We start from the raw sequence: 10,679 nt of genomic DNA on the forward strand, positions 1-10,679 counted from the left end.
GATCATAGTCCAACAGTGTCCAGTCTCGCCGTGCATCGCTTCCTGAACGAAAGTGGGCTAAAAGAGAAACATAAAAAAGCCAGAGTGGAATTTGTTAAGATGCAGGTTGACAAGACACAAAGCTTCTGGGAGAAGAAACGCTGTGTCCCCGATTGGTGTCCTTGATGAGAAAGCAAGTGGCCCGCTATGAGTCCTGATGTTAATCCGAGCTGAAACTCACACCTGAGAGAACCGGAGCAGTTCGCTCAAGAAGAGTTCGGCTGTGTCTCATCACGAGAAGCACTTGATTGTCGTGATTCAAGAGGACGTGCTGCAAAATATTAGGTTGAGGTTCCCAGTGTTTTTGTCCATGCAACTTTCATTTGTTGTATTATTCACAGTAATGTTACATTAAAAATCAAAGCATTTTCTCTGCTCTTTTAAATAAGGAATATGGATAATGGAGTGGATGCAAGTTACTTTTGCGAGTTTTAACTTATTTCAGAGGCAATTGTGGCATTTTTTTTTAAATGTTAAAAACCGCTAACTAACCACTTTAGCTGCTAAACTGAATCATTAGCTAACCTGAAACAACTGCTAAACACATTTTAGCTGCTAAAGTAAATCATTAGCTTACCTGACTCAACTGCTAAAGATGTTTTAGCTGCTAAACTGGATCATTAGCTAACCTGAAACAACGACTTAACACTTATTAGCTACTAAAGTGAATCGTTAGCTAACCTTAAAACAAATGCTAAACATTTTTAGCTGCTAAACTGAATCATATTTACCTGATTATACTGCTAAACACATTTTAGCTGCTAAACTTAATTATTAGCTAACCTTACATGACTGCGAAACACTTTTTAGCTGCTAAACTTAATTATTAGCTAACCTTACTCGACTGCTAAACACATTTAAGCTACTAAACTGGATCATTAGGTAACCTGACTCAATTCCTAAACACTTATTAGCTGCTAAACTGAATCATGAGCTAACGTGACTCGATTGCTAAACACTCTTTAGCTGCTGAACTGAAATGTTTATTTGTGAATACTAACAGACTTTGTGTTAAGCTAAGCTAAACATGTTCTGGACCTATCTCTTTACTGGATGCACAGATACTGATATCCATATTTTTCTATTTTTTTCTTTATGTTCCTCTTGGAGAAGTGTGGCATTAGTTTGGTGAGTACGTGTGAAGCATTATGTTAGAAAAACTAGAGGAACAACTGTAACTATCCTCTAAAGTGACCTGGAAAGTCTTGATTTTTTAAGGCGCAGGTGAAACTGTTGCCTGTATGATGAATGCAACTGAGGGTCACCATGTTTGGCCTTAACTGTGTGAAAGGCAAAAAATAATTTGAGCATTTTGGTGTCACCAAATAGCAAATAAAGTTTCATCTGACTTTCCCTGTGCAGGCGGTATCTCCTGCTGCGACGGCAAAGCGCCATGATCTGCAGTACAAACGGAAGAAAAATGGCGTTTGTTGGTGAAGCCAAAAAGCCCCGTCGCTTTCATCGAGTCACCTAATTATTCCTCCGGAGGTCCAATTAGCCCGGCGGTGGCTGGACATGAAGCAAATCGTTGGGTCCAGCTAGGAGGCGATGGATTGGCTGTCTGTACACAAGATTAAAAAAATGCTAAGAATACACAGCTTTGGATCTAATTGTGTGTTTAAATAAAGAGTAAAAGTTTTAATTTTCTCTCAGTAAACTTTTAATTGTTGTGACGCTGGCACACGGATCTGACGACTCTTTCATAGAACTGGAACAACATGCTAAAGACAACACAGCGTGTTTTTTTTTCGAGCAGATGACTGAATGCAGTTCTGTCATTTCACACAGACGGTCCAACAGCAACAGATTTAAGAATATTCTTAGCTTAACACTGTTAGGTAACACCAGAGTCGAACCAAACAAGAGTTTCAGAACTAAAAACACAAAAGTAAGTGGGTTACATCACAAGCAACAACAAAAGTAAAATATATAAAGTCATATTCAGCATTTAATTAGACTCAAACATTATTAAATGATTTAATAAGGGAAACAAACTAGTATTAAAACATCTCGTATGTTAAAAGACAACATGCACCAGCAGAGTATCAAAACTTGCATTAAGTGTTTTCTATGTTAGGCTCAAATTAAACTCATTTCTGCTTGAGGCCCCAGGCTACATTAGCCGCTGCTAGCATAACACAACCAAATGTTGCATTGTGGGTAACATTGTGTTTTGATACGAAAGAATGTGTTGCACAAAAAAATACGATACCCCTGGTTCTTCTCCATCATTTATCAGCTTTTTTTGTCCAACATTCCTCAACAACATTTTTAAACTCTCACATATAAAGTTGTTGTGCGTCGCCGCATCAGAATATACCAACATCAAAGTGCATTATATGGACAGGCAATGAATAAATGATATACTGTATATATATGATATAATGACATATTATGATATACTTTAAATCATTTATCAAGAAGCAGAAATGCCTAATGTTCCCAAATTATTAAATGTAAGAATTTGCTGCTTTTTCTCTGCAATGGGGAATTAATGAATGGAAATACTTTGACATTTGCATCTTAATTCAATCAGTAAATGATGCAACTACAGGACATGGCCTTTGTGTTTCAGCTTAAGGACCATGTTAGATAGTTAAAAAGAAACTCTTCATGCAAAGGAAGCATTCTGGGCTCATCGACAGCAAATCAGAGAAACAACTGAGCCAATCAGAGCTTTGTAGGTGGGGTTACAACTGGGGGCATCATCTCGCTAATACACCAGCTGCATCCGATAAGAAGAATACAGTAAAGAGTAACCTATCAGCTCAACACATTACCACGCAGCTGGAGTGATTTCACCTGATGACTCTCAGTCCAGTGTTCCCTCTCTTTAAACTCTGTGTTTGGTCTCCACCACCTCCTGAGGGAAACATCTGGCTCTGTAGCTGCTACATGCTCCACTTTGTTCAACAGCTGCTCTCTATGTGTCTGTCTGCAGGTAGTGGACAGTGGGTTTTTACAGATGTTTCTCTGAAAACAGCTGCTGCTGCTGCTGCTGCTGCTGCTTGGTCTGAAAACGACGCTATGAGAACCAGAAGAGTAAAGTTTTGTCCTGGACAGATGAAGGTGAGATTTCATTTTTTTTTTCAGCTTAAAAATGCTTCAAATTTCCTCAACTGGACAGATGTCTTTATCTCTTCTGCTCTATAAGAGCGAATCCTGTTAAAGCTACGATGTGCAGTCGTGTCTCTGTGCAGGTGACGAATAAAGGACCTTGAACTTTGCTGTATCTCTGTGTTATCACACAATGTGAAAGTCTTTACTTTTCTGGGACAGAATTTTTTTTTTTAACAGCAGACTTTGAATTTAAAACACTACATATCATCCTCCTCTAATTTCTCCTCAGGTTGAACGAACATTCATCTTATCTCCTCCCTTCCTTTGTGTCCTCCTCCTCCTCCTCCTCCTCCTCTTCCTCCCTGCGCTGCTGTGACCGGCAGACATTCAGGACTGCATGTTAAGCAAAGTTTCTTTAACAATTGATCCCGGCGAGCGTAAAGCACAGACAAATGGGCCGGGATGTGCGCCATCCATCACACCCACAGAAGACTCATTGTTTGCAGATTTTAACCTAGAGAAGTTCCTCCCGTTCTTCCCCTGTGAGACCCACAAATCATGAGCTGACAAAGGAGCCGAGCTGAGCTGAGCTGAGCCGAGCTGAGCCGGGCTGAGCCGGGCTGATCCGGGAGAAGGAGCTCGCAGGTTCACAGAGGAAAAATTCCTGCGTTTTCCCTGTTTGAAAAAAGGATGTTTGTTCAGGAAGCAGCTTGCTAATAGCAGTTTGTTTAATCAAGAAAGTTTCACTTAATTACCCAAATCCCTTTATTTCCAACAAGTGACATTGAACTGGAAACCTCAAATGTTTCTCGTGTCATCAACAGGCAACATTTACCTTAAAACCCAGTAAGAAAACAAAAGCGCAACACAGCAAAAGCTTCAAACTCTGCTGGAGTCCAACGTTTCTGGATGCAGCGGTGACGTAACCAGGTTGGAAATTTCCAGGGGGACGACGAGTCTTCGGGACAGCTGGAGAGAACAGAGAGATCCCGAACGAGGGCCGAAAACCGCGGGGTTTCTCCAGAGATCAGAGATTGATGAAGCTGCTGCTGCTGCAGGACGAGCAGAGTTCAGTAGGTCTGAATTATTCCACCTGTCTCCTCTCACTGACGACTGCTTTCCTAGTTATCTCTATTTTTAGGACAGAGAATTATGAGGGCCTGACAGGTAAAAAGAAGAAGAAGAAGATGGAAATATTTTGAAAAATTTGGGGGTTTTAATAGAATGAAGTCGTAGTTTCTGGAAATGCTGTTTGAAAACACGTCCAGAAAACATGAAAAAACAGCTTTAATTTTCATTTCATTAGACTAAAATTTGTAATAAACTGGTGCTAACAAATATTTTATAAATTGTTTTTCATCAACTTTCTTCCTTTCTTTCTTTCTTTCTTTCTTTCTTTCTTTCCTTTATTCTTGTAAAATTAGGACTTTGTCTCAGAAAATGTCTCATATTCATTTTCATCGTACGATTTTCTTTGTTGGGTTGAATTTTGTGCGACCTGACCTCACATGAAGTGGTTGAAAATGGATGGATGGATTGAACACAAAATACCCGTTCATACATTATGATATGTCTTACCTGTGAAATGATGCAGCTGCTTCCAGGAAACTGACAGAGTCTGAACCCCCCGACAGATGTGCGCAGCTGAGGAGCTACGACTGGTACTTTTTTAAACTTTCTAAAAACCCCACAATCCAATTTTTAGCTGCTGAACAAATTCTGTTTATCTTATCTAATTTACAAAAGGAGAGAACATTGTGTTTCGCAGGAGCTTTAGAGTAGAGTGACGCCCAAAACAACAAACAACTGAACACCTGAGTCCTAATCTTACCTGACAACATAAAGCGAAACAAAAGAAAAGCATTTAATCCAAACTCTTAACTGGAGAAAAACAGTTCAATACTCTAATTTACAAGATAATTACCATCGAATGTAAATACCCTCACTAAAACAGTCTGACTGACGAGCTTTCCCTGTGACACTGCGGAGACATAATAGCTGTTTTGTATTTTTTATTTAATGAATAAATGAAGCGTTACATTTATTAACAGCAGCGTCTGTAGAAGGTGTTTGAGGTGAGTCTCATCTGTGGCTCAGGCAGGAAAAACCATGTTTGTTAAGGTCAGAGAAAGATGCAGGTTTCCATTAAATGTAAATAAACACATTATGTCTAAAGTCTGGATTAAACCAGACCAGGATCTTCCCCTAATCTTAACCACAGGCATTTAGAGTCCAAAGAGATGCTGCAGTCACCACATACAAATACATAAATATAAATAAATAAAAATTCCTTACTGTGTTAATAGAAAACTTAATCTGATCAGGTCAAAATGTATTTGCTGTTGCAAATGAGTTGTCAGTAAATGTAATTTCTAGGACACGGTGTTATACAGGAGGAGGAAGGAAAATAAATTCATGCATGTCTTATTTTATCACAGTTGACCGCTGTGGCAGAGGAAAGTGAGCATGAAATGTAACGTCTGAGAAAAGCAGGTGTAAAAATCTGCTGCAGTGTAGCAGACGAACAGGAAAAAAACCTTCTCTCCAACCAGTAATGTCAAGTTCAGCTGCTCAGTTGGTTTTCCAGACGTACGTGCATCTGAAGAGCCTGACGTCAGCCGCACTTCATGCAAATGAGACGACCTGCGGTCGCAGTAAACACTCAGCCAATTTAAAAAGTGCTGTGATGCCAAATTCTTCACGTCTGATTACGATTTGCGAACTTCTTATAAATGTCTCTTTGAAGTTAGATGTCATGTCGCACGGTTGAGTTCTAAGCCGACTCAGATCTTTAGTCTTAGTGGATAAACGTGAAATAAATGTTCAGTGAGCAGCAGCAAGTATTCAAACCAAGTAACTCAGAGAAATCTGTCATGTGAGTAACCTCCTCCAACCTGCAGCCGTCTCCCTGCGTCAGCTGATGTGGTGTCAGGACGGAGCTGCTGTAATATTACTAAAGACTTTCTTAAAGAGTGGAGCGGTGGCAGCGGTCTGGTTAATATTCCCCGAGGGACGTCCTTTAAAGATGTGATAAATGATAGAGAACACCGCGTCTGACACCTGCGATTAGCCAACATTCATCAACAGGAGCTAACCACTCCCCTAGAAATGGCTTCCAGGAAACACACCTCCCTGTTGTAATAAATGCACTCATCTCTGATAATAATTCACAGGGAAAAAAAGAAAAAGAAAACTGAGAGTGTAAATGAGTGGCTGGAAGCGGAGCTGTGAGGCTGCTAACAGGAACAAATGATGAAGTAAAGATTTGTCCTGATGGGGAAATATTAATCTGTTCGCAGGCCGACAGCGCCGAGTAACAACAGAAAAAATAACACAACTATAAATAAGAAGAAGGTCAAGTGTTTCTGCAGGACGTCCGCCGGGCAGCCATTTTGGGGGAGCGGCCGCACACGACAAGTCCATCGCCTTCAGGACTGAACGACAGTGTCTGATACTTCAAGAGAGGGTGAGACTGATGAGAGAACCTGATGAAATGAAACACATAACGTGTGTTTCCATCAGGAACTAATTACGTAGCGAGTGCGTCTTCAAGTATTAAACCCCTTCTGACATGTGATCGCAGGTGTAAAATCTAAGATAAGGTTTCGTTAGTTAAGGTTTCCCTGTGTGTGCGATGACATTTCGTCACGTCCCATCCTGAACCCAGGTTCTGTTTTCTGTGTCTAACCTTAACTCTCGTTTTTAGATTTTACACTTCCCGCCATCGTGTGATTGTCGACCCCGCCCCTAATGTGTTCACTTTTCCTCCCATTTACAACTGCGCTCCTGTAACACTGTCACACTCATGATGGATAGTTTAAAAAAGAAGAAGAATCAAAGATATCTTCATTTTTATTTCTTTTGTTTTTGTTTGAACCTTGAGCCTCGAGCTCGAGATGCGGAGGGAGCTACAATTTATTTTTTCCTCACTTGCAGTCGTTCTCCCTGTAAACACACACCGATGTGTTAAAATCGGTGGAGTTCCCCTTTTTTAACACACACGCAATTAAACGCCAATATTTCACTCGCGCCAGAGCAAAAACGGGAAATCTGCACCACAGCTGGAAAATGGGATGAGCTGCAGCCGTCACATTAATAGTCACAGCTCACAACTGCTGTCACTTTGAGAGGCAAAGCTGAACATTCAGATATATAATGAATTAGCGCCATCTAAAACACACACACACACACACACACACACACACACACACACAACTGTGCGGCTGCATTATCAGGCAGATTAAATGGATTCTCAGTGTTATTTAAAAAGTAATGATGAGACTAATGGAGGCTGTTTCTCCTCCCCTCACAGCTGCTAGAATCCAGACGTTGTAAAAAAATAAATAAAATAAGATATAAGACCCCGATCACGCTCACAGGTTCACAACAGAAGAGTCAAACTGGCCTTAAAGAACCGGCGAGCCTGTGTGGTTTGTTCAGCTGCAGGAAAATGACGGCGACGTGTTCAACGCTCGTGTTTCATGTTGTCACAGCGTCTCTGAAGCCTCCAGTCAAACGAGTGATCAATGGTTTCCCCACAAACAGCTGCTCTGTGGTCAGACGACCGCCACGAACACAATTCATCCACCTGTGTGTGTGTGTGTGTGTGTGTGTGTGTGTGCAGCGAGTTTCCCTTGGGGTCCACACGGGAAAAGTAGCTACTACAAATTCATGAAATTACATTAATCAGAGGAAAATGAAAGTAAGATCACAAACATATGCAGATACAGCGTGTGTGAACATATATAAATACACACACTTACATAAGAACCAGGTCATTAAATATAACAAGTTACAGCACAAGCTTATTTATTTTTACAATCAGCTGCAAACACACAATTAGTGTTTTTAAATACCCAGTCTCCTAGAACAATATAGATCAATACACTTCCATTATAGTCTTTTTTGAAAAACAATCTTACTATTTCTTCCTGTACCGAATGGTTCTCCTTAAACTATTAGTTGCAGGAGAGAGAGGAGAAAGTGCAGCAGAGGGAACGAGACGATCGTCCAGTTGGGAACTAGAGAGAACGTTTGACTGGAGAACACAACCAGGAACATCTGTTCATCTATCTATGTTTGTGAGGACCGACATTTGACGGCACAACGATGTGTATAAATAGGACACCTCACTGTTGTATGAATGTGATTTAAACATTGGCAGACTGTTGATAGTCTCCACTTTCACACTCCCGTGTCTCAGAAACAAGAATTGACAACCAGACACTGTGAAATTATTTGAGAACATCATTTCACAGTTAAAAAAAAAAAAAAAACCTTTAAATTGAACCCATAATAAAAACCACCTGTTTTCTCTCAGTTTTTATCAACCCCGATGTTTCAGTGGGTCAAATGCATTTTTATCACTAGAGAACACAAGCAGGTGTTTTACCTGACAGCCGATCACCATTTCTGATCGTGAAGATGTGTTGTTTTACGAGGACATATTGTTTGAGAGGACACTTGTTGGTTGTGACAACATTTTCCTTGGTTTTTAAATGTCTTGGTAAGTGTTGTAAGAACATGTTGAAAAGGATGTTTTGGCTGCAACGACATGTTGTTACTTATGAGGACAAGTTGCCTTTAGAGGACAGTTTGGTTGTGAGGACGAAATGCAAGTCTCAAGGACATTTTTGAGAGGGTAGATTTGCCGTTAAGACAAGTTGCCCGAGAGGACCATTTGTTTGCAAGGACAGTTTGGGTGTAAAGGGGGACGTGTTTCTTGTGAGGACACTTCAGTTGTTGCCAAAACACGTGAAGACGTTTTGGTTTTTGAGGACAACTTTCTTGTAAGGACATGTTGTTTGAGTGGACAGGGTGTTTGTCAGAACACCGTGGTTTCAGGTACATTTTTAATATGTTCTTGTGAGGACACTTTGTTTGTTAGAACATGTGGTTTATGAGGACATTTGTCCTTGTGAGGACTATAGATTTGAGGAAATCTGTGTTGCTTGTGAGGACATGTTGGGTCAAATGTTCTTGATCTGGTCAGAAAGTCCAGAAATGAAACAGCAACAGAAACCGTATCCATCCCACAGACGTGTTAGTAAAGATGTTTTCCCGCCAACTGCGTCTGAGTGAAGACGACAGCGCTGGGATCCTCCTCCGTTCCAGGGTCTGAGCTTCAAAAGGTCTTTGTGAATTTTAATGTCACAGAGAGTCTCGCTGACGCTTAGCGAGTGGCTGTAATTAGTGTTTGTTAAGATGAATGCAGGCGCATCCTCATTAGCATAGCAGCATTTAATGAGCAGCACCATCACAGAGCTCTAATCACCAGGATAAACAAATGAGAGGAGGAAAAATCATTACCTGCTGAATAAAAACACGTCTCATCCGTGTTGACTGTGATGGTTTACAGGCCTGACAGATACACCAGGAGCAGGAAATAAACCCCAACCAGAAACACATCCTCTATTCTATTCATTTCATTTCCACTCTTTCTTTTCTTTCCTCCTTTTGTTGACAATTACAGTCGTTCTCTTCTCTCCTTCCTTTGTTGTCTCTCTTTTTCTTTTAGTTCTTCTCTGTGACAATTAGTATTAGAGCCACAGTTTCAAGATTCAAGTATGATACAGATAAAGAAATATATCTATAAAAACATTTTTTAAATTACAGTTACAATATTCTGATTAAAAAAGGAGAAAAATCTACATCGCTGCAGAAAATGATTAACACTGTAAGTGCACGAGCCAAAACAAGCAGCAGGGAAGATAATTCACGTACTGATTTGAGTTTCATAAGAGGAAGTTCTTGAGATTAGCAGCCAATTCAAGCAGCTAGCTGTGATGTTGAAGAAGTAAAAGTGTCTTTCATACCTTTACCTTTACCTTACCCTTGTGGTACTTCTCAGTGTACCATTAAATATAGAAGTCCATCTAGGAGCCTTAAAATGGGTTGTTTTGTGTCGTAAAGCTTTACTCTCTCTTTCTCTCTCTCACTTTACCAATCATCTGCCATCCACGTGTCACATGTTGCAAGTAAATACGCAATGCCCTCTGGGAAACATGATGAGAGATATGGCCTGAATGATATAAAGCAAAAGCTTGCAAACGGGAGAGCGTCTTTAATTTCCTACGATTTGAAGGAGATAAAAACGTCCAAATAATTTATTAGTTTGAGATGCCATCCATCCATCCATCCATCTGTTTTCTGCCTCTTATGTGGTGGCTGCAGGACAATCAGGTGTCCTGAGTGGTTTCCAGGGCCGATGACATATATAGTATCTCCACCGTGTCTTGTGTCTAATGTTGTGTCTCCTAGAAGTTTGAAGTGCCAAAAAAACCACCAAAGGAAGGCACCCAGGAGGGTCCTGATCAGGTTCCTCAACAGCAACAGGCTCCTTCTGATGCAAACAAACAGCGGCTCTAAGCGGAGCTGCCTGTGGATGTCCAACCTCCCGGGTCTGTCTCTAAAGAGTGAGTCCAGTCAGAGGAAGTTTCATTTCAGCGGCTTGTATCCACGAGCTCAGTCTTTCTGTTTCCAGCCGAAGCTCGAGACCATAGTTGAGGGTTGGAAAGTAGCTCGACTGGTAAATCGAAAGCTGTGTCTTCCCCACATTGGTCCAGTATGAAGCCCCAACT

This window comes from Seriola aureovittata, chromosome 10, assembly GCF_021018895.1.
Source record: "Seriola aureovittata isolate HTS-2021-v1 ecotype China chromosome 10, ASM2101889v1, whole genome shotgun sequence".
Lineage (NCBI taxonomy): Eukaryota > Metazoa > Chordata > Actinopteri > Carangiformes > Carangidae > Seriola > Seriola aureovittata.